Here is a 23,373-nt window from a genome sequence, read left to right on the forward strand (position 1 = left end):
ATAATTATTTTTTACTCTATACAGTTTCTTGAGTTAATTCTCTTATTTTGGGGTTAAATCATGTCTAATAATTGCCTTAGTAGACACTATTATTGGCTATCAAAACTTTTAAACTTTTAACTGAAGATCCCTTATTCATGGGTGTAGCCTGAGTTGAGAGGTACTGTGCCATGTATTACTTGGGCCTTACTTAACAGGGCAGAGGGTATAGTTCACGAGGTATCTGTGAGAATTTAAAAGTTTTTGTTTTTTATTTTGATGATAACTTTTTTTAGTGTTATATAAATGTATTCTAGGTCATCAGTCTGATCACCTTATAATTAAGTTCTCCTGTCATATTTCAGTGCTCACATATGCATCTGTGCTTATGATGGTTGTGTTGGAGTCATGCATTTATGATAAACTGTCATATGTATATGAGAAAAAACAGTGGCAGGTTGATATATAATGAGACACTTGTACCAAGTGAAGATCAGAACACAGTGCAGCAACCCCATGTGAAGGAGCTTGCATCTGATGCTGTAGATCTTGTGATGATAAACCACTGCAGGGACTCAGAAAATGTAGAAGTAGTGAAGATGGAGAGGGGAAGAAGAAAGGTTCATGATGTTAAATCATAATGACTTGGTGACCGTTTGTCTCTCGGGGGAGGAGGGTTAGGATGGTGAGGGGGAAGAAGTTCTTAAGGATGATTCCTCATGTTTCTTAAGCCTGAGCAACATAGAGATTTCTCCTAAAGAAAATAAAATTCTTACAGCATCTAGTGCTGACTTGGATTAATTATATGATTATGTTACTTAAATATGTATATACATAAATTAGGTATAAATTTCTTTTATTAGTCTTATAAAACCAAAACATATTTACAAATTAAATATAAAGATCTATAAAACCAGTTAATTTAAAATTAACAACTTTAATTTTATATGACAAATGATATTGTTTTGAAAAAACTAAATCACCACTCACAAACTAAATATAGCACAGACTGCTGCTGCACAGGATATTTTGAGTTAGGATAGGGAAAAGTGGTGAAGAATTGTCAATACACAGCTCACAAACAGACCAAACATTCTTAAAGAAGAGGCCTTATGTTTCTCAAGCTTGAGGAACTTATTTCAAGACTCCATTCAAGGGCTTCCCTGGTGGCGCAGTGGTTGGGAGTCCGCCTGCCGATGCAGGGGACACGGGTTCGTGCCCCGGTCCGGGAAGATCCCACATGCCGCGGAGCGGCTGGGCCCGTGAGCCATGGCTGCTGAGCCTGCGCGTCCGGAGCCTGTGCTCCGCAATGGAAGAGGCCACAACAGTGAGAGGCCCGCGTACAGAAAAAAAAAAAAAAAAAAAAAAAAAAAAAAAAAGACTCCATTCAAGGGTTACTTCATTTGAAAATCTTCTCTGACAAACCTAGCTGGATTGGCTGCCCCTCTTCTGAGTCTGTGCAGAGTTCTATCATTTACTTTACTTCAGAACACAGTGTTTCTTACGTATTTGTCTTTCTCTGAAAGCAAGTTTTAAATGTCCTCATAGACTGGGACAGTGCCTGGCATATAGCTGGGGCACAGTAAAGGTTTCTTGGTTGAATGAGAACTTCAAATAGACATTCTGGCCTCCCCCCCCCCAAATATTCGATTAAGCTAAATTTAAAAGCCATGGCGGTTTATTAGGCAGCATTCAGTCTGAAGAGAAGAGACATTATGCATGCTATGGGTTAAAGGATTTTTTATCAGAATTAGATCTTGCGCAGTTGACAAGGGGCTGGGGAAGTGTAGGTCCGGAAGGGGAGTGACGGTTGGAGAAGGGGTCACCCGTCAGGCACCAGAGGAGCCAAGCACGTCCAGTGCTGGGGGGCCTCATGGGCAGGTCTGTGGGAAGCTGTTTGATACTACTTATGTATCTGGTCATAGGTGTGGGGCTGCTGTGAGTCAACAGGGTGAGGAATGGGAAGAAAAACTGGACATGGAACAGGGGAGAGCAAGGACAAGCTCCATCCTGCAGGGCACCTTTGCATATTTCTGTCAGCATGTCTGACTACAACAACTTTCAAAGAGTAATGGCCACTGCTTCACTCTGCTTTGTAAATCTCATATAAATTCCTCTTGGTGAACTCAAACCCACAACTACAGAAGGAGATGATTTGGGGGTAACAGAGTTCCAGCTTAACTGAGTTAACACCGTGTAAACCATCACAGTCAGATTTCTGCTTCTGGTAGTGTGGCTCTCAAGGCCACACTCTTTGAGGCATCTCTGGTCTCATAAGAAGTAGTAGAAGTCTCCAAGGACCCTCTTTCCACAAATACAGCAACCAGTAGATCAGGGGACAATGAAAGCATGAGGCAGATGTCAATAGCCACAGTGCTACCAAGATATTGGGCCTTGGCCTCGTGAGCAGGTGAGGAATTTGAGCCTGGGATATCCAACATGAGCAACTGCAGAAGCAGAAGCAATTGTCTCTGGAAGAAACCTTCAGCAATTCCGTTTGCAGGTTAAGCACACATTTGCAATCAAAGGTCACTCTGCACATTGGAAGGTAAGCCCTTATGAATGAGAATCAGCAGAAAAAATGAACAGATTTAGATCCCCCCCGAAAGACTTAAGTTGTCAGAATTGTCAGTTATAGAATATAGGGCAGCTGTGTTAAAAATGTTTAAAGAAATAATGTAAGCAGTTGAAAAAATAAGCAAGCAACGAAAGACTGTCAGGAATAAATATGTAGACTTGAAAATAAAAGGGAATTTCTGGAAATGGAAAATACAATTGTTTAAAACTTTAAAATCAATAAAGGGATTTAACAGCAGATTTGGTACAGCCATAATCACCACAACAGAGGGAGAAAAGGAACTGGAAAGTATTAAACTAAGTAGATGTATAAGGAAATCTAATATATATCTAATTGGAGTTCCAATTAGACTGAGAGTGGTTAGGTAATATTTAAAGAGATGTAGGCTTTAAGTTTTCCAGAATTAACCTCTTCCACGGATCCTAGAAACAAACTGTTTCAAAAAGATTAGAAAGCCCAAATAGTTCTAAAACTATTAAAAAATTCAACTAGCAGTTAATATTTTCCCATGAAGAAAACTCCAGAACCAGATTGTTTAATAGGTGAGTTCTACCAAATTTTCAAGGAGTAAACTTGTACAACTTATTTCAGAGAATGGAAAACTTATTCTATGAGGCCCCTATTCCCTTGATACCAAATTCAGCCAAATTTCAATATGACAGAGGACGTTACAGGTCAATGTTACTTACTAACATATCTACAGACTGAATCCATCAGTCAATAATGAATACCCAAAGGACCCAAAGCTGAATGAAATGGCTAAAGGAAGTAAAAACAAGGAACAGAGCTCACTAGCATGGAAATCAGAAAACACTGCCAGGTATATTCTGTGAGCCTCTGCTTATAAGGGGAGGGCACACTCCACCATAAGGGGAGGGCACATAAGTAGGTACAAGTTTTTGACAATGTTCTTTTTTTTTTAGATTGTCAGTCATACAGGGTGACCTTTATTTTATTTTGCTTTACATATACCTTATTTATATTCTTTTGAATATGTCAAGAATTATGTATAGATGTGTATGTATATATGTGCATATATATACTTCAATGGAAAAGTGATGGCATTAAAAATAAGCTTAAAAAAATAAGCTTATAGTGGAACAAGTGGTCAAAAAGAAGTAAAAAGAACAAAACTGAATTGGCTCTGAAACTAAGAAATAATGCTAAGCATAAGCTATGCAGTTTTGGGAATTTCAGCCAGATAAAATAGAGTTTGGACCTAAGCGTTCGCAGCACATGAGCCAATACTCAACTACCTATTTAGGAGATAAATGCAGAAAACAGGTGGAAGAAATTCTCTAAACTCTTCTAACATTCCTTGTGCAACAATTCTCAACTTTAGGTCAGGACCCCAGGGTATCAGAATCTCTTGGAGCACTTTTCCGAAACAGACAGGTATCTTCATTGGTTTTTGATATCTGCCCTTTTCTATGAGACTCACAGCCCTAGTTCACACTGGTCAAGGTTGAGAATGGGTGGTTTATGGGAGAGAGTATCATGGTGGAAGTACCTCTCCCCATTACAAACCTGAATGTGGCCTTTTTAGGCCATGAGAGTATGGCTGTAAGGGAAAGTATGCAGTACTTCCCTGCCATTTTCTGCTGACCTGACAGCTTCTTTTTATTTGTTCAGTTTACTTCAATGAGGGGAAAACAGCTAACCTGGAGTAGTGGGTAAGGAATCTAGAGCCACTGATTATTATCCATGTGACCTTGAGCAAGTCATATTTTTCTCTTAGCATCAATATCTTGACTATAAAATGGGGGAAAATAATTCTTACTTAGCAGAGTTTCTGTGGATTAAGTAGGAAGTATGTAAAGACCTCAGTATAGAACATGGTACATAGTAAACTCTCAATAAATAAAATTGATAGTTTATAACAACAGAAGCACAACTTTCCTAAATCATTATACATGACATGTTTATGTGTTTGTGTATATATAAATATATAAAGGAAAAATATTTTTTCAATGGACTTGGGTTGTTTGCATGATCAGCAATTGTTAGCAGCTGTGGGAGGGAACCATTCAGATATATTACCTGAAGAACTTGTTCAAAGAACTTTTGAACTAATTTATTAGAATTCTGGTACTGCCAGCAAACTGAGAAATGGTGCTGATAAATCATCCTTGAATTCCTGATTTGTGCTTCCAGAATGGAACCAGTGGGTTCTGTGGCTCAGATCTGACCGAATTTTAGAACTGAATCCTGCAGGCTAAGTCTTGGTTGAGTTGAATTTGCTTCCCTCATGGGTCTCCCTCTAGCAAAAGTTTTAGTTTTCACTTCACTGAGCATTCATAGGGCTACCAGTCTAATTATTGCTTTCTTTTTTTTAATAAACATTAAAAAATTTTTTAAATTTAATTTGATTTATTTTTTTATACAGCAGGTTATTGCTTTCTTTTTGAAGATTTTATAAGAACTGCAAAAAATTAAAGAGAGCTTGTTGAGTTCAAATATCCACTGTAATTTTTTGCAAATATATCATTTGTTGCCATGGAATTAATCAAATACAGAACCTAAAACAAAACAAAAAGAAGGGCAAGCTTCACTTCCCTTGTGGAAGAAAACAGATGTTCTTTGTCTCGTTTAAGAGTAATTAATTAGACCCCAAAGTATTGAGATTCTCATTTTGTCCTTCACTTGAAGTCAGTATATCTTCTTCTGAGTTTTAGCCTCACTGATATATAGGGTTCTTAAAATTATGTTGTAATATTGTTGAGTTGTTAATATTATTGAAGGCATTGTAACAAAGTTATAGTGCTTTAGTCCTTAGAAATTAAGCATTTTAAATTTGCCAGTAAATATACTCTTACTTTTTTTTATTTCAGAAAGTTATTACAAAGTCCTAAGGTCCATAAGAAACATACACTAAAACAAAAATTTTTGTAAGAGTTTCCTTTAAAGCTTTTGTTAGAAAGTGTACGTTAAGATCTTGCTGGTTTAGGATTAAATATAAGCAATTTTAGGATACCTCACATATTTTCTGGTCCTCAACCATCCAACCCTTTCCTTGGCATGATCAAAAAATTGCAAAAATAATTCACTTATGTAAGAATAACATTGAATACCTTTTGTATCCAATAATCACTCTAGTTTTTACTTGCTGAATTTCTACAAGCAAATTCTCTATTACTATAATATTAAAATATTTTAAAGCTGTTTTTATTGTAATATATAACACAGATACAGAAAATTGCCTGAAACAAATATATAACATAATGAATTATTATTAGCTGAATACCCCTGTAACCATATTGAAAATATAAAAAAGTGAATAATATTAGACCGTCTCAGGGGTTGTTGGGGTAAGATAAATTGGTGTGGTAATTTTGGAGGGAAGTCGGCATTTAAAATTCACACACGGGGCTTCCCTGGTGGCGCAGTGGTTGAGAGTCCGCCTGCCGATGCAGGGGACACGGGTTCGTGCCCCGGTCCGGGAAGATCCCACATGCCGCGAAGTGGCTGGGCGCGTGAGCCATGGCCGCTGAGCCTGCGTGCTCCGCAACGGGAGAGGCCACAACAGTGAGAGGCCCGCGTACCACAAAAAAAATTCACACACGTGCCTTGATCCAAGAATCTCACCTCTCAAAATTTACACTAGAGCATACACAAGTACATATATACAAGGATGTTTATTGCAACATCTGTTCATTCAGCAAACACTTTATAATGTGTCCACTGTGTTCCACTGTTCTAGGCACTGGAAATACAGTGAAGAATAGACAAATAAGGTCTCGTGGAGTTTAGATTTTAGCAGAACAGACAATGATCAAACAAACATGAGACACAGGGTAGTGATAAATATCATAATAAAAATAAAATAGAGGGAAGTGATGGAAAGCGGTTGGGTTGGGGGTCAGGCACTTTATATTTGTTTAGAAAAGGACATGGGTGAACTGATTCTTGAATAAGACAAAGGAGTCAGCCTTGTGAGGATCAGGACAAGGCGTTATAGGGAAGGAGCAGCTGCTACAAAGACCCTAAGTTGGAACTTGTGTAGGTGAAGAGTAGCAGGAAGGCTAGTGGAACTGAATCCCAGTGACCTGGGGAGATGGTGGAAAATAGAGGCAGGGCAATTAGATCACAAGGATCAGGGTAAGGGTTTTGCATTCACCTTAAAATGTGGTGGAAAACCATTAGAAGGGTATGAGAGGGGAGCAGGTATGATCTGATATATACTTTCAAGCTTTTATTTTGAAATAGTTCAAAGTTTCAAGTATAGTACAGAGAAGTACCTGAGACCTGTATCCAGATTTACCAATTTTTTACCTTTTGCCACATTTGCAGTCTCATTCTCTCTCTCTCTCTCTCTCTCTCTCTCTCTCTCTCTCTCTATATATATATATATATATATATATATATAGCAGATGTAATAAATACGTATGTCAATCTTAACATACCAGTGTGTAGCTACTGTATAATTACAGTACAGTTAACAAATTCAGGAAATTTAGCATTGATACAATATTTTTTATCAGTCTGTATCCCAATTTTATCAATTGTTTCATAGTGTCCTTTATATAGCAAATTTCACCTCACCCCACCCCACCCCCTTAGGTACAGAATCCAGTCTAGGATGACATAATGCATTTAGTTGTCATGTCTTTTTTTGTGTGTCATGTCTTTTTAATCTCCTTCATGGCACAGTTCCTCAGCCTTTCTTTGTCTTTCATGACATTGACAGTTTTGAAGAAAACAGGCAAATTATTTTAACAAATGTTCTTCACTTAGGTTTATCTGTTTTTTCCTCATGATTAGACTCAGTTTAATTATTTCCAGTTGGAATACTGCATAAGTAATGCTGCATCCTCCTTATAGTATCACATTTGCCTGCCTCTAATTGGTGATGTTAATTTTGATCACCTGGTTAGGGCATTCTGTGGTTTCTCCACTATATAGTTACTAAAGCTCTTCCCTTCTTGTTAATTTTTATTTACTATTTAATACCATTCTAAAGAAAAATTTTTAATTTTATTTTATTAGCATAAAATTTCCTATTCATCTTTATATAGTGCAATGTCAGTTTAAAAGACAAGAGCATATAACACATATGTGGAATCACCTGACATTACACAATTTGTACTTTATAGCTCATATGGATATATGTTTCATTCTTACAGAATATTGGAAACATTGCACACAATGAACACAGCTATTTTTATTTTGCTTCTCAATATGCTCACATTTTACCAACACTCTTTTTTTCTTTTTTAAAAAAAAAAATTATTTATTTTTGGCCGCGTTCGGTCTTCGTTGCTGCACGCGGGCTTTCTCTAGTTGCGGCGAGCGGGGGCTACTCTTCATTGCGATGTGCGGGCTTTTCATTGCGGTGGCTTCTCTTGTTGCGGAGCATGGGCTCTAGGCACGCGGGCTTCAGTAGCTGTGGTGCACGGGCTTAGTTGCTCCAAGACATGTGGGATAGTCCTGGACCAGGGCTGGAACGGGTGTCCCCTGATTTGGCAGGCGGATTCTTAACCACTGTGCCACCAGGGAGGTCCCTACCAACACTCTTTACTTTTGGCTTACTGATGGGTAAGACTGAAAGCAAAAGCAAAAACATGGATTGCACTATTTTCCCTTTCCTTCTCTGTCGCCACTTTCAGATTAAGTGGTTGGCTAACTCAAGGAAGTAACACAAAAAAGGATATGATAGATTTCCTAGGTCCTTGTTTCTTTGAATGCCATTTCCTTCTTTCTGTGTTTGAAGTAAGTTCTGGTTCAAACAGAAAGCGTGACCTTTTAGTGCTATCAGTGCTCCCACTTAGTTGTGGACAAAACATGCTTACCTTGTCCTCGTTCTGAGTCTCACCAAACTCCCACACATGGAGTCCCCTGGAGTTCTGTGCTCATGAGACATGGGGGATGTTAGATGTAAGTGGGGTGGTAAGGGTATTCGTAACTATTATATCTCTTTGTGAACTGTGGCTTTTAGCATAATAAAGTGTCATCATTTGTTTTACTTAATGCCTATTAGCCTGAATTTTACTTTGATATCAAGATGGCAATGCCCGCTTTCTTATGGTTTCCATTTGCCTAATATATTTTTGCCTATTCCTTTGTTTTAGCCTTTTTGAATGATCCTATTTTAGTAGTGTCTCTTGTATACAGCACAGAGCTGAGTTTTGATTTATGAGCCAATTTAAAATTCTTTTTCTTTTAATGGGCAAGCTAAGCCCATTAAAATTTATTGCTATGATTTATTAATATTGAAATGTATATCTGATATAATTGATATCTGTCTTATGATATGTATGTTTTGTCTCAACTTTGTCATATTATTTTGTGTTATAATTACTGGACACAATTATATTCATTGTGTTTCACTATGTAGTGTGTCTTCTTTGCTTTTATATATGTTTCTTTTGGTATTTAGGAAGATTTGTATTGTTATTCTTGTGGTTATCTTTGTATTTATCCCTTTAAGAGTGTCCTTAATCCCCCTTTTCTTACTTTTTACTAGCTGGTCTGTCACTTTTAAATGATGTCCCTTGACTCCTACCTAGTCCCTCTATAATACTCAATGATCTTATTTTACTATTCCCATTTCTCTCATCTACTTCCCTTTTTTGGAAGTTGCATTCTTTCTACTTTGTCAGAACATATAATGTTCACATACTGTTCTTATGACCCTGTCCCTACCTTTGTTTTATTCTTAGTTCTACCATTAGATATAAGAAATGCTCACCATTTCTGTTTACTGCTGTTTCTGCACTCCTCTTTTGCTTGGATAAAGCTTACCCTCTAGGTCAGGGGTCAAACAAACTTTTTCTGTAAAGGACCAGAAAGTACATATTTTAGACTTTGGTCCACATACACTCTTTTAAAAAATTGAAGTATAGTTGATTTACAATATTATATTAGTTTCAGGTGTACAATGCAGTGATTCAGTATTTTTATAGCATGTAAACTCTTTACTGCTGCTATTTGCCTTCTCCCTCTCCCTTCCCCTCCTCCTCTTCCTTTTCCTCCTCCTCTTCCTTCTCTTCCTTCTCCATCTCCTACAACCCTTTAAAATATAAAGCATTCTTAGCTCATAGGCCACACAAAAATAGGTCACAGGCCTGATTTGGCCCATGGTCTGTACCTCCCAACTTCTGCTTTAGTAGGCTCTTTAGAAAGGAATTTTGAGTATTGTATTTCTTGAGTTCTTGCACATTCATAACTGTTTTTTAATAGATTTGATGCTTAAAGGACATCATGCTATAAAACTCTTGGTTTATAATTTCTTTCCTTGAATTTCTTGAAAATACTGGCCCCTTGCTTTATATGTTGCGCCTGTGAAGCCTAACGCCAGTGTGTTTCTTACTCCTATAAGTAATTTGATCTTTTTTTGGCCTGGAAACTTTGAGGAGTATTCTTAGCCTTTAAAATTTAATAGTTTTATTAGAATATATCTTAGAGTTTATTCTAGGCCAATATGCCCAGGTAAATGAAGGGCCCTGTCAATATGCTTAAGTTTTTGCTTACTTCCAGAAAGTTTTATTGAATTATAGTATTAAATATTAGTTATACTTCACTGTTTTTCTCTATCAGGGAACTGACACAAATTATGTATAATTCTGATTATACATGTGTTAGACCTTCTTTGCATGCCTTCCATTTCAATTACTTTCCACTTTCTCTGATGCTGTTTCTTTCTTCATCTTCTTTTCTTTTTTAAAAACATTTATTTATTTTTTGGCTGCATTGGGTCTTCATTGCTGCGTGCGGGCTTTCTCTAGTTGTGGCAAGCAGGGGCTACTCTTCGTTGCAATGCACAGGCTTCTCCTTACAGTGGCTTCTCTTGTTGCGGAGCATAGGCTCTAGGTGCTCAGGCTTCAGTAGTTGTGGCACAAGGGCTCAGTAGTTGTAAGCTCATGGCCTCTAGAGCACAGGCTCAGTAGTTGTGGCACACAGGCTTAGTTGCTCCACGGCATGTGGGATCTTCCTGGACCAGGGCTCAAACCCTTGTCCCCTGCATTGGCAAGTGGATTCTTAACCACTGCACCACGAGGGAAGTCCCACTTCATCTTATTTTCATGTTTATGGTTTCTTATTATATTTCCATTCAAATTACATTTCCATTATCAATGTTCTCCCTTGGACATCTTGTACTTTATTCTTTATTTCTGAGATAGTTTGGTCTTTTTCTTTTTTCTTTTTTCCCAGTCCTACCTACTCTCATTGCATTTCTTCTTTTGCATATGTCATCCTGGATTTATTTCTACTATTTAGTTTTAGATTTCTACTTCTAGACTTTTGAATATTTCCAGATGTTGTTTTACATTTTAAAATGTAAAAATGAGTCCATTACATTTTGTGGTTGGCATTTTAAGGAAAATCTTCACCAGTTGAAATGTTTTGATTTATATGTTCTATTTTTTTTCCTTACAATAACTTTGTATGGAATTTGTTTGATTTTGTTTTATATTCCAAGACATTTCCTGGACAATTTCTGGTTCATGAGCATCCTCTTGTTTTAGTGAAATGCATTTTTTTTCCTAGTAGATGATGGTATTGGTGTTGGTAGTGGGTGGAAGGGAGGTTGGCATGTTTTATTTTTCTTTTATTTCTGAAGAATCTTTAATTTTTACCTTTTACTTTCTATTTCCCTTTACCGTCACCTTCCAACGGTCCCCACCTCTTCTTTATTTATCTCTTTTTCTCCCAGAAGTATTATTTCCTCTTCTGTCTCTTCTGGTTCTATCCACTTTCAAGCCCCTTTCTTCTATCAGGTGCCTTGTACAACCAAGTCTTGGACCTGTGTTTAGCATTTTGACACTTACTTTGAACTTCCTCTTTCTGGGACGAATTTTGTTTGTGTTTTGCTTAAGTTCTTCACTGTCTTCTCTTTTTTATGGAGTGTCTTAAGGCTCCTGTGTCACTGCTCTCTACATCCACAGGCTTGCATTGGTGGTGGGAGCTATGGTGGAATTGTTGTATTTCTCTACTTTCAGGTGATTTGCAGTTAATGGTATTCTCTGTTTCATAGTGATGTTGAAGGCATGTGTCTCATTTGGTTTTATTTATACTCCTTGTTGGTCTTCCAGCCTCCAGAATTATAAGAAATGAATTTCTCTTGTTTACAAGCTACCCAGTCTGTGGTACTTTGTTATACCAGCCAGAACAGACTAAGACAATGATCATTCTACTTATTTATCAATTTTCAGAATGTGTTGGTATACTAGCAACCTTCATAAGTGACCAATGAGTTGTTTATTTTTAATTTGTTTTATTATGAATTCATGGATTTTATGTTGAACAGAGAAAGAAATAGTCTGTACCTTCTCTAACATATCCACCTATTATTTTAATTTTTGTATATTCTCTTCTGATTCTGTCCATTGGCTTACATATTTTTACCTAGCTATAATTAACAGGTATAGTTAAGTTCATATTCTACCTAATATTATGAAATGTGAACTCAATGGGAGGAGAAATTTTATTGTTTTGTTCACTAATATGTTCCTAGTGTCTCAAATAGTGACTGGCACATAGTAGGTGCACAATAAAAATTTGTTGAATGAATAAATGGATGACTGTGCTTCAAAAGTGTTTCTTTAAAATATGTGTTTAAATTCATCAAACACATTAAAATGTTGTGGCACGGTAAAGAGTACTGTTCATTTTCCTCACAGTGACTCTATTTATTCTTCTAAACTACTATTTACCAGTCTTTGAAGAGTGACATCCTGGAAAAAAAATGCTCTATTACATTTCCTGGAAGTAATTAAGAAAGTTATTATTTGTGTTATGTCAATCTGGGAGGAACATAACAGCAAATGTTTTAGAGGTCTTATTTTACAATTTTGATCCTGGATCCTTTAATTAATGTTTGGAATGATATAATGGAAAGAACAGCATAAGCTGAGTCAGTTGGGAAGTATCTGGAAGAAATTATTAGAATCCAACATGGACCTAGTATTGAAGGAGTGTGAAATACGTCCAGAATAAAATTCAATGCAGTTAATTATTGCTGGGAGGAAAAACAGAATACTCTAATATATAATGGGGACTTACAGACAAATATGGCTAAAATTTTGAATTTTAAGGGTGTGGTAAACCTAACTTGAACCAGCAATGTTAGTAGGATGTGTTAGTAGGAAAAGCACAGGATACTAAAAGGCATAATGGCAGAATGTCATGTAAGTGTTGGGATCAGAGTAGTGTGCTAGGGACTGGAGTTAAATTCTAGGGCAGAAGTTACAAACTGGCACTCCACAAAATCACAAAACCCCTCTAGGTAGGTTTTTTTGAGTGAAAGAAAGAAAGACCTTTAAAAAGTGGGAGATGTGGACATAAAAATCTAGATTTCCAGTGTCTCTTGAAAACTGGAAAATTTGGCAATTCTGGGTCCTCATTCCTGCCTGTCAACAGTAGACTAGTGCTGACTAGCAGCTGCCTATTTAAGTTGGGGCATATCCCATACTGTCCTCCACATCCCCCCACTCCCTAGCTCTAAGGTACTAAGGGTATTGTTACACTTCTTCCTCTGGCAGCTGTTTTTCCCATACCAGGTCCATAATCTGTTTTAATGGCCTCCTATTCACTCCACTGGTGAGGAAGGGATTCTCGCCCTAGGGTTATGGGGATGGCTGAACACACAACACCCAACACTGGACAGATGAGATTACAGCAGTTTATTAATCACATATACTGTCAGCCCACACTCCATGCAAGGTAACATGAGGGATGCATTCAGGAACAGAGTGAACAAGCAGGCTTTTAAACGTCAAAAGTGTGAGGCGACCCCTGGTTCCTGTGGGAAGGTGTGGTTGACTAGTTTGAATAATTGTACAGGCTGGAGGGAAGCTGAAACTTGCTGCTCAGAGATGAGCAGGACCTTTGCCAGGTGGCCTTGATAAGGAGGGTTGCTTGGCTAGGAGACCTTCATCCATGGGGCAGAGTGGGGAGGAGAACTTTTGGTTAGGCCATTTGAGGCCCTCTTGATTTCACCTGATATCAAGGCGGCACATAATGCTGGGCCTTAGCTTTAGACCTTACACCAAAATACCATGCTTCACTCATTTACTTGGCTTGCCCAGTCCTATATCTAGGAGGAGGAATTTTTCTAACTCTAATAGTTTTTGAAATTAAAATACATTGGCAAGAATGGTTGTGTAGTTTTCTTCTCTGAAGATTAAAAAGAAATACAATGAACAAAAGCCAAGAAAATCTTATTATTATTATTTTTTATTGTACTTCTGTCCAGAGTGGGTAGCCTCTAGTATCTTTTAGGAATTCTTCTAATCACAAGATGGCACTTAAGTTGGTATTAAGCAAAACTTTATGACAGGGTTGATAGTGAAATAGGTTACCAAGGAAACATTTATTCATTCAGCCAATATTTTTCCATCTGCTCAAAAATGTTTATTAAGCACAAACTGTGTCAAATGTGAAGGCTTTAAAAACAACAAGGCTCATTTTCTTCCCTCAAAGAGCCTACACTGCTTCAAGAGACAAAGGATTAAACTAATAATTATGATGTAGGGTAGTAGGTGCTATCAAGGATGTAATCAGGGAGAACAAAGAAGGTAAAGGACAACGCTATCTGCTTGGGGATTTATATATTTTAAAAATTAGATTACTGACGATCTAGGATGACTCAAGTGTAGTCCTGAAGGTGAGAAAGCTTATCTTGCAGGGTTTTTCCGAGGTCAGTGTTTCTGAAATCCTCAATTTGAAAATTAGTAATTTCTGTATAAAGGTATCACATGTACAGTTCATGAAATGAAATGATTTCAACAATTCTGTAGCTTGCATGCTCTTTCTCTGTGATGAAATTTGTCTACAGTTTGTTTTTCCCTAATCCAATGGAGCTCTTGTAAGTCATAGTGGTTCAAGACTGCATATTTCTGAGGACAAACTTCATTGGTGGGTTATCTCCTGTGACCTGCATTATGACTCTGAAGTCAGACAGGAGGGTCCTGGGGTCTTAGCAGTGGACTCAGGCCAGGTGCACAGGGTATGTGCGTGTGTGTGTGTGTGTGTGTGTGTGTGTGTGTGTGTGTGTGTGCCATGCCATCATCAGCAAGTGGATGACCATATTTTAAAGGGAAAATGTAAACAATTTGAGCATTCTTAGTAATTGTATAGAGTTATATGTGTGTTTCTTCTCTCATTTCTATTGGTATAAATCAGAATTGTCTAGATGTATTCTTTAGAATACAAGTTTCCTCAGATGCTCTCAAAATAAGTGAGAAGTTCCATGATCAAAAAGGTCTGAGAGGGGACTTCCCTGGTGGTCCAGTGGTAAAGAATCCACCTTCAAATGCAGGGGACGTGGGTTCGATCCCTGGTCAGGGAACTAAGATCCCACATGCTGCGGGGCAGCTAAACCTGCACACCACAACTGCTGAGCTTGTGCACCTCAATGAGAGAGGCCACATGCCAGCAAACTACAGAGCCCAAGAGCCCAAGCACTCTGGAGCCCGCACACCACAGCTACAGAGCCCACATGTCCTGGAGCCCGCATGCCACAGCTAGAGAGAAGACTGTGCACCACAATGAAAGATCCAGCGTGCCTCAACAAAGATCCCACGTGCTACAACCAAAACCTGATGCAGCCAAAAAAATAAATTAAATAAATATTAAAAAGTCTGAGAAATGCAGCATATAATATATAAATAGCCTATTTTTTGTTTCATTTACTGTTTACAAAGTATTTTTGATAGGTGCATTAAAAATTTATTTTACCTAATGTATATTTTAACATTAGAGTTAGGATTCTTTGGACCCACTTTGAGAAATCATGGTCCCAGCAGAAAACAGATGAGTAACTTGAGGAGATTTTAATGAAGAAATGATTTACAAAGTGTGGGTAGAATCTAGAGAAATCACAGGAAATATTGGAATACCTCGGGACTGGTCAACAAGGAGACACCACCTCTGGTTCTAAAGGGTCAGGAAGCGAGTAGCAGCACTTGTAGAGGGAGAGCTGCATGGGGAGGACCTCTTGATAGGAGCTGTGGCCTTTGGATGAACTACGGAGGTAGCCAGTCCACGGTGACCCTTCTTTCTTTGATCCCCTGTTGACGACTTTCTTTGGCTAAACCCAAAGGGGTGCCAGAGGGTAAGAGGCACTTGATTCAGTCCATACAGTCAGCTTCGTGAGGCACAGAAAAGGGTGCAGGATAGACCTGGAGGGGCAAACGGATGATATCCAGCATATAAATAATTAAGAACTGATTATGTTGGAAGAGTAAATCAGCTTTTAGTCCTAATAACATTTAAACTGTCACTGGAAGAGATCATGTGAATTACTTGTGAATAAATAGTACCCCAGGTATGTTTTCCTCAATGTTTCCTTTTTCTTTTCTTACGCTGGAGAACAGAGAGTGAGAAAAGACTTAACTTCCACAACCACATTATTGTGGAACAAGCTTGGGGTACCATTGCCAATAGGAAATGATAAGAGAGGGTTTTTATTGCCCTCCGGTCTGACCTGATTTTAGCCCAGAGTGTTGTTACTACTTGTATTTGCCACCTGTTCAAAAAGCAAAGCAAATCTAAAACAATTAGAGACCTTGAATTTAGGTGGTAGTGGCAGAGACTGTTGGCTGCCTGCAAAATTCACTCTTTCCTTTTACCATAGTAATGGCATTATAGTCAGTTACGTGATGAATAGAAGTGATGTGTGCCACTTCTGAATGGGGCTTTTTGGAAAGTAGGAATTCTTCCTCCATTCTCTTTTTGACTGGCTGAATACAGATAATAACAAGACCATAGGGAAGCTACAGGATGGAAGGAACTTTGATTCCTGAATCAATGCATGTAGAAAAGCTGCCTGCTGACCTGAACACCTATTCTGAACTGTAATATAAACAAGAAATAAACTTCTGTTGTGTTCAAGCCACTACATATTTGCATCTATTTGATTCAGCAGTTTATTTAGCCTACCCAAACTAACACAGATGCCATTTAAAATTTTAATCTCCAATACTTCAATTATTTGTTATATGTTTACAACCCCTATGTGGTAAGCAGAGTAGGCACCTATTTTATAGGTAAAACAGTGGGGAATAGGGAGATTCATTAATGCTTCCAACAAATACTTATTGACCATTAGGAAAATTTGTTGCAAACATTTTATGAAATCATTATTTTTGGAGGGTGTTCATTCATTCATTCATTTTGTAAATATTTACTCAGGGCTTTCAACGTGTCCTCCAGAAGCTCACAGGCTAGTATAAAAGACAAACACTAAATTTAAAAAAGTTTAAGATATAAATTGCTACAGTGTTTAGTACTCATGAGAATAACAGAGTATTAAGAAAGCATATAATAGGGGGATTTGACCTACTCAGATAAGTAGGAGAAGGGATCCCTGAAGAAGTGATGACTAAACTAAGATGTGAAAGAAGTATATGTATTTAGGCTAGTGAGAAGGAGGAAGCAACTTTCCTAAAAAAGAGAACAATGTGTACAAAGACCCTGAGTTAGATGGAAGAGGCCTGGTGAATATAGGGGGTAGGAGGAAAGCCATCATGATTGGAGCTCTACATTTAAATATGAAGTCAAGGAGGCTGAGGCTGCAGAGGAGATGGAAAAAAGTGGGCAGAGACATATTAGTCAGCTTGGGCTGCTATAACAAACTACCACAGACTGCGTGACTTAAACAACAGACATTTATTTTCAGTTCTAGAGACTGAGGAGTCCAAAATCAAGATGCCAGCATATTCAGTTTTTGGTGAGGGCCCTCTTTCTGGCTTGAAGATGACCACCTTCTTACTGTATCCTCACATGGCAGAGAGAGGAAGCTATGCTGTCTCTTCCTCTTCTTATAAGGGCACTAATCCCATCCTGAGGGCTCAGCTCTCTGGTTGATCATATCTAGAGACCCTCCCAGCCTTGTGTGAACTCCAGCATTTGTTCAGCTCTCAGTAATTGTTCTTTTCCCAGTAGTTGTTCTTTTCTTGGTGTTTCCTCTCAGCCCAGCCTTATGAAGTCTCACCCTGTGCATGCACAGCTTATTATTTGGCCCCAAACTCAAGGGATTCTATTTAAGTTTCTGAGTTCCTTCTCTATTCAGGCCCCTTTTCTCTGAGATCCTGCCCTGCAGCTTTTAGGAGACTTAGTTGCTTTGAATTCTACCATCTCTTTCCTCAGCTTGGCAAAACTGCTCTGTTTGGACATCTACCACTAATTACATGCATTAACCTTTTTTGATATCAATTTTCTCATATGGGATATGTGGGGTTGTTGAATTAGATTAGATAATCTCTAAAGTTCCTTACAGAGATTCAATGATTGCCTCTAGAATGGTCAGTCTTAAGAAATTTTCATTACTAATAGTCACTGACTAGATTTTATGTCTTGAGTCTAGAAATTCTACGTATGAAATTTTATACAGTAAACCAACACAGATGAGAAATAATATGTAGTTCTCAGTAATAAAATATTCTGGTTAATGGCTTGTCATCAAACATCCCACACACAATTTGAAAACCTAAAGTTTTCAAAGTTAATAACATTCAAAATACTGTATTGAACACAATTTTTGTTAGGTGACTCAGAAGATGTTTCAGGATTGCTATTCCTCATATGAACCATCATGGACATGAATTATCATTGTACTTTGGGTTTATAGAAGTTCCAGTTGATAGAAATTTCTAGTTGCTAGAACCTTGTATAACCTACCCTTTATATTCTTTGCTGTCAATAATTTCAAGATGCTACCAATCTTGAAGAACAACTACTGGGGAAAACCAAACTCTTGCAGAATCTTTATCTAAATTATCAATTACCACTTTCTTTTAAACATTTGTTATCAGCCTCAAAGGGAAAGACTATGTTTTATCTTTATTACTTTTTTTACACTATACCATCAAATGCTTACTGATTCTTCAATTGTCAAATTCAGGAGGTACTATTACAACACAAAAAACAAAAAATTTTCATGAAAAGTGTTTTGGGAAAGAGAAGAAACATACTAGTTTTTCAAAGGAACACTTTCTCATTGTAACTTCTTGGAGCTACTCTCCTTTTATAGAATCTGAATATTGATGGTATAAAAATTTTAAGCAAAGCTTCATGGGAGGAGTTCATGCACAGAGGTCAAATACTTTGAATTATTTTGTAGTTTTTGGGGCTGGGGAAATATCTATGAAAGTATTTCTTATGAATCTGAGAAAACTCACTGAGTCAGTGAATTCAGAATGCATGGACAGAGGCATTTTACATTGACATCTGTGCGATTTAGCAGAATGCCATGCGTGTTCTGATACTGTAATTCATCTTTTGGTTTCTACCGTCTAATATTAACACAGTGGCCAGAATGAAACTAATAAAACCAGGCCAGGTTGTGCTGCTCCTCTGCCCAGAACCATCCAGTGGCTTTTCCTGTCATTCAGAGTAAAAGCCACAGTCTATAAAGTGACCTGTCCCTTCATTCCACTCTTTCCATTCACTTCTTTCTAGCCATTCCCCTCATCGATGGCAGTTTCTTGAATCCTGCAGGCCAGCTCTGTCTGGTTCCTTTGGTCCTTCTGTCTGGAGTACTCTTACACCATATTGCCATGTCTTGCTCTTCCACCAGTTTTAGGTCTTCACTCTCTGTTATCTGTACGGTAAACCCTTATCTGCTCGCTCTTTAAAAGTGTACATTCCATTTAAAAATTTTAATGGAAATTTTTACTGAGGCAATTGTAGACTCACATGCAATGGTAAGAAATAAAACAAGGAGATCCCATATACCTTTTATCCAGTTTCCCCCAAAGGTAACATCTTGCTAAACTATAGCACAATATCACAACAACCAGGGTATTGACATTGGCGCAATCTACTGACCTTGTTTGGATTTTCCATTTTAATTTTTAAAGCATAATTTATTTTTTCTGTAGTACTTCTTACCATCCAGTATATTTTATATTTTACTTATTCTGTTTATTGACTTACTCCACCTCACGAGAATGTGAACTCCAGGAGGGTAGTAATTTTTGTCTGTTTTGTTCGTATCACTATCTCAGAACCTGGGACAGAGTCTGAGAGAGTGTATACTTATACTTTTTTGTTGAGTTAATGAATGAATTGTATAGTCTCTCACACTGGGTTCTCTGTGCAGGATGATTCAGTGCAGTGACACTGTACACTTAAAGAGGAAAAGTGAGACTCTTTACATTGAGAAATGCTCCTCTGGTTTGTGATAAGTTCTGTCGGCAGCAGCAATCATCTCTGAAGTGCTACAGAATTTAAGATCTGGAGTCCAGAAAGAGCCAAAGAAGTCTTTGATTTTCTGCCCTAGAAGCTCCCTGTCTGTGTCTTAAGGCATTAAAGAGTAGCTAAGCTGGTAACAAATCTGGAAATTCACTTTTCATTTTTATTAACTACCTTGCAGCCTAGAGACAGTAAAAAAAATCAGATCCAAATGGTTAAGCTGATTCACCATTAGAAGAATGAACTTATGACACTGCACAGTCAGGGCCACCCTTATTTTAAATTCCCAGGTCTTCCATTTGTTCATTGGTGGCCATCCAGTATCTGACAGTCAATTCTTAGAGAATGTTGATGAGAAGGATGCTGATGGAACTGCACTTTTCCCAAAGACCTGTTTGGCTAAAAGCAGTGCAGAGGACAATTCTTGACTTACCTCTCAGAATGTTAAGGATACAAATAGAAAACTTGATGCTCTTGGTCAAATTTTGACTGTAAGATAAAATTTTTTGGTAATGAACAGGGTAATGAGAAACTTGAGGAAGTCAGGTACTTTGTACAACCTGTTTGGGGCACAATTTGACTGTACTTTTCAATGAATGCATGTACTCTTTGAATCAGCTTTTAAATTTCCAGGACTCTAACAAATATTACTTGCACATTTGCTGTAATAGAGATAGTGACCTTAAGTTTCTTTGTCTGACAACTCTAAATGTGGAACTTATTTGTCTCTGATAGGAGAGTTTGCTAAGGAGAAGAAATGTTTATATCAATTGTTTTCTTATTTCATTGGTTTTGCAGAGTTCTTTAATCTGCCAGAAGCTTTGTTTGGACAATTCTAATATATCCTGTATCCTCAAAGGTTAGAATCACAATTAATTAAAATGACATTTCTCATGACATCTGAATTATTAAGGATGATATTCATTTTGCTGTATCTATAACAGAAAAACTGAAAATGACATTCTAAAACTTCCAAAATGTATGATATGTGGAAAAGGAAGAACACAAAATTATTTATGCAGTATGGTTATTTATATACTACATAAAATATGTATATAATGTGTTAAAGACATTTATTCCAGAATGTTTGTAATAACATAAGAATAGAAATATCCCAAATGCACATCAATATGGGGCTGGTGAAAAAATTAGGATTCACTAAAAATTAGGATTTCCATACAATGGAAATTACACAGCAGTAAACAAAAATGAAGTGTTATTTGTGCTGATATGAAACAATCTCCAAGGTATATTGGTGAGTAAAAAGTGACTTGTAGGGCAGTGTGTATGGTCTGATCCAGTTGGGGTTTAAAATGTGATATGTACACATATGTATATGTATGCAAATATAAATGTGCATGAAAATGCATAGAGTATTTCCAAAGAATACAAAAAACACATAATAATGTTTGCCTCTGGGAGAAGAGGGAGTGACTTGCTTTTTATTTTTTTACTCCTTTGTATACCATGTGTGTCTTTTTTTTTTTTTTTTTCATTTAGAAGAATAAAAAGCTGCATGGTTTCACCTCAATTAAGGAAAGCCAAAGAGTATGAAGGCCAGAATCATCCCATATGAACCTGAGCATGTAGGAATACAGGTTTGGAAAAGTTCGTACAAAAGATGGACATGATTCTGTGACATGAAACTCTTCAAAGAAAATATGGTTCATGCAGGACAGGATTCTTAAAGCAATTAAAAATTTGTTTTTCTTTTTTAAAAATTAATTAATTAATTAATTTTTTGGCTGTGTTGGATCTCCATTGCTGTGCACAGGCTTTCTCTAGTTGCGGCGAGAAGGGGCTGCTCTTCATTGTGGTGCACAGGCTTTTCATTGTGGTGGCTTCTCTTGTTGCAGAGCATGGGCTCTAGGCGTGTGGGCTTCAGTAGTTGTGGCATGTGGTCTCAGTAGTTGTGGCTCATGGACTCTAGGGCACAGGCTCAGTAGTTGTGGTGCACGGGCTTAGTTGCTCCGCGCATGTGGGATCTTCCCAGACCAGGGCTCGAACCATGTCCCCTGCATTGGCAGGTGGGTTCTTAACTACTGAGCCACCAGAGAAGTCCCTAGAACAGGATTCTTTACATAATATAATTCTGATGTTGTAGTCACAAATGATCCAGATAAAGAACAAGGAAAAGAAGAAGGTATCATTTCTAGAAAGCTCTCTGGTAAACTCAGGTTTTATTTTGTTTTTTGGCTGCATTGGGTCTTTGTTGCTGTGTGTGGGCTTTCTCTAGTTGTGGTGAGTGGGGGCTACTCTAGTTGCCGTGCGCGGGCTTCTCATTGTGGTGGCTTCTCTTGTTGCAGAGCACAGGCTTTAGGTGTGCGGGCTTCAGTAGTTGTGGAACGTGGGCTCAGTAGTTGTGGCTCGTGGGCTTAGTTGCTCCGTGGTGTGTGGGATCTTCCCGGACCAAGGATTGAACTCGTGTCCCCTGCATTGGCAGGCAGATTCTTAACTACTGCGCCACCAGGGAAGTCCTAAACTCAGATTTTAAAAAGACATGAATAAAAGATGAAAAAGAAGGATATATGCCAAGAGAAGATTAGAGAGTGACCCAGAACTGCATAAATGGTGTCAGGAAGAGTCGTACCCCACCGTGAGACAAGTGTAAGGACAATAAATAGCTACCGGTGATTGAGCACATAGGCCAAGCTTGGCATGGATTGGATCATCTCATTGGATCTTTAGGACAACCCCAAGAATTATCAAAATTAGAATTCAATATTCAGTTGGTAATATTATCACAATTATTGTCATCTTATTTTACTGACAAGAAAGTGAAGTACAGAGAGGCTAAGTAACTTATCTAAGATAATGCAACCAGAAGGAAGAAAACTGTCCATACTCTTAATAATTACATTATTCTTTCTCTGATAGCTAAAAATATGTCAACAGATAGAAGTGATGGGCTTTTTGTCCAACATTGTAGCGAGGCTGAATGGTAGCAGCTGCTCTCTGAACTTTGCTATGCTGCCCAAGGATGATGAGAAGAAAGAAGAAAGATGCCAGAAAATCGGCCAAGAAAAACAAAGATCTGGTGAACAAATCTGGGGGCAAGGCCAAAAAGAAGAAGTGGTCCAAAAACAGTTTGGGACAAGCTCAATAACCTAGTCTTGTTTGACAAAGAGGTATATGACAAACTCTGTAAGGAAGTTTCCAACTATAAGCTCATAGCCTCACTGTCATCTCTGAGAGACTGAAGATTAGCAGTTCTCTGGCCAGGGCAGCCTTTCAGGAGCTCCTTAGTAAAGGACTTATTAAGCTGGTTTCAAAGCACAGAGCTCACGTAACTTACACTAGAAACACCAAGGGTGGAGATGCCCCAGCTACTGGTGAGGATGCATGAACAAGTCCCTCCAGCTGTACATTTTGAAAAATAAAACTTTATTACATAAAAAAAAAGAAAAAGAAGAATTGATGGCTCTATTCTAACAAAGAAAAACTTAGTAAAGTTAAAGGAAAGTTTCTATATTAAAATATTTTTGATCACAAAGTGTAAGATAAGAGTTTTTGTTGCTGTCGCTAAATTCAATGAGAGTGGCATGAAATAGCTCTTGTGGTCTTAGGGTGTGTTAACTGTAGCAAAGTATGAGGAACAAAGAAGATGGCAGACTTGAATTCAGCAGCCACACTCAGAGCACTCTTTAAAAACACCAAACTTTAAAAAATTAAAAGATGAC

The 23,373-nt window shown here is 37.8% G+C and overlaps 1 pseudogene; it reads left to right on the top strand.

Moving 5' to 3' along the window:
* The first annotated feature begins 22,673 nt into the window (after positions 1-22,673).
* Positions 22,674-23,039, top strand: LOC131752825 (small ribosomal subunit protein eS25-like; annotated as a pseudogene).
* Positions 23,040-23,373: the final 334 nt, after the last annotated feature.

The sequence above is a fragment of the Kogia breviceps genome, chromosome 3, assembly GCF_026419965.1.
Source record: "Kogia breviceps isolate mKogBre1 chromosome 3, mKogBre1 haplotype 1, whole genome shotgun sequence".
Classification (NCBI taxonomy): Eukaryota; Metazoa; Chordata; class Mammalia; order Artiodactyla; family Physeteridae; genus Kogia; species Kogia breviceps.